Source organism: Panthera uncia, assembly GCF_023721935.1.
Source record: "Panthera uncia isolate 11264 chromosome B2 unlocalized genomic scaffold, Puncia_PCG_1.0 HiC_scaffold_24, whole genome shotgun sequence".
In the NCBI taxonomy this organism is placed as follows: domain Eukaryota; kingdom Metazoa; phylum Chordata; class Mammalia; order Carnivora; family Felidae; genus Panthera; species Panthera uncia.
The window spans coordinates 57,634,186-57,636,365 of record NW_026057580.1 but is presented as its reverse complement, the minus strand read 5'-3'; the positions used below and the strand labels follow the sequence as shown (position 1 = coordinate 57,636,365).

Below are 2,180 nucleotides of genomic sequence, written 5' to 3'. Positions count from 1 at the left end.
AGAGCAAACCAATTAGTTAGTGGCCAACATATAGAAGACTGATCAAACCCAGCATTCCTTTGCATACTTCAGTCCAGTGGATGCAGTCCTTAACCAATTGATTCCAACACAAAACCCCGTGTGCAAAAACAAACCTATCATTACAAGTTCAGTATTCTATTCCAAGAATCTAGATTTAATTCCCTACTGTTCTTATGAAACACAAAACTACATTACTGAACATTTTTAAATGCGCTATAGTTTACAGATAAGATTTTTCTCTATTCTTCTCTGGGAAAACACCAAATGGTGGATGACGCTGGTGCTGCCGGAGGGCCTGGAGGACCCACAGCCCTGGAATGGGAGGCTGTGGTGGTTTCTGTGGAGGCTTCAGCAACGGCCTTCAGGCCTGGCCACAGCAGGGGGGGGGGGGAAGGGGGGGGGTCGTGGGCGGTAGGGGGTAGACCAAGGAGCTTGTGAAGGCAAGACCAAAGACAAGGAGTAGATTCCTGTCACCAAGCTGGCCTGCCTGGTCAAGGACATAAGATCTATCTCCTCCCTGCCCATCAAAGAATCTGAGATCATTGACTTTTTCCTGGGGGCATCCCTCAAACATGAGGTTTTTAAGATTATGCCTGTGCAAAAGCAGACCCGGGCTGGCCAGTGGACCAGGTTCAAGGCGTTTGTTGCCACTGGGGATTACAATGGACACCTTCGTTGGTCTGGGTGTTAAGTGCTCCAAGGAGGTAGCCACTGCGATCCGTAGGGCCATCATCCTGGCCAAGCTTTCCATTGTCCCCATGCGGTGAGGCTACTGGGGTAACAAGATCTGCAAGCCCCACAGTGTCCCTGCAAGGTGATGAGCCACTGTGGCTCTGTGCTGAGATGCCTCATCCCAGCCGCCAGAGGCACTGGCATTGTCTCAACCCCTGTGCCAAAGAAGTTGCTGATGATAACCGGTATTGAGGACTGCTACACCTCAGCCATGAGCTGTACTGCCATCCTGGGCAATTTCACCAAGGCCACTTTTGGTGCCGTTTCCAAGATCTACATCTATCTCGCCCCTGACCTTTGGAAAGAGACTGTGTTCACCAAGTCTCCCTGTCAGGAATTCACTGACCATCTTGTAAAGACCCACACCAGAGTCTCAGTGCAAAGGACCCAGGCTCCAGCTGTGACCACCACATAGTTTTGTATAAGAAAAATAAAGTGAATTAAAGATTGTTAAAAAAAAAAAAGAATGTTTTCTCTGTTGGGAATAAATCCTTAAGTGTCAGAACTTTATGGTCCATTGATTATAGAGGTCTATAATCCTCAATATTGCAGCCTCCACTATTCTATAATTGTTGCCATCAGGCAATTTTTTAACCCCTGCACCTGAGTCTCAAAAAGTACCAAGGAGAGAGAAATAGCTAAAAGTTCATGGGATATTCTGAAAAACAACATTGAAAAATAATAGGGCAATTTAATAGTATCCTGTAATTGGAAACCATTCACATTGTAACCTGTTTTGAAATATAAGCTTTTTGAGGGTAGGACTATGTCCTTTAAATGATAGCATATATTTGTATTTATATGAAACAAAAATAGTAATTTTAATATGTTGCTTTATTTATATATGAAATATAAGTATATAGTTTTATGTTTATATCTGCCTATTTATTATGAATGTTGGCTTTAGAACCAATACATTTCTGTGTCAAATAAGCACAGATGACACTTCGGTCTGTTTCACATCCCCATGGGCCTTGTGATGGCTTTCTGCATGGCACATAATGGTCTCTGTGACATTCAGGCTTGGATGTCATCCAACTTTTTAAAGCTAAATGTAGACAAGACTAAATTATTACTCATAGGGTCTCCTCAACATCAATCTTTATATTTCTTTTTAGTTCTTCCCTCTGACATCTAGTATATCCTCCTCAATGTCTCAGGGCTCATAACACTGAACTGATTTTAGATTCTGAGCTTTGTTTTTGATGTCCATATTAATCAGGTTGCAAAGTCATCTTATTATCATCCTAGAAGCCTTTCTAGGATATATCTCACTGAGTCTCCAAGGGACAGAAAAACCTTCAGATGTGCTTCCATTATTTCTTGCTAGGATTACCGTAATTCATTATATTCTGGCCTACCTGTCACCTCTACTCTTAGCTGCATAAAGCTACTGCAGACTCTGGTAATGTGTAAAGGCATACAAA

The 2,180-nt window shown here is 42.7% G+C and overlaps 1 pseudogene; it reads left to right on the top strand.

Moving 5' to 3' along the window:
* The first annotated feature begins 285 nt into the window (after positions 1-285).
* LOC125938128 (40S ribosomal protein S2-like) lies at positions 286-1,189 on the top strand (annotated as a pseudogene).
* Positions 1,190-2,180: the final 991 nt, after the last annotated feature.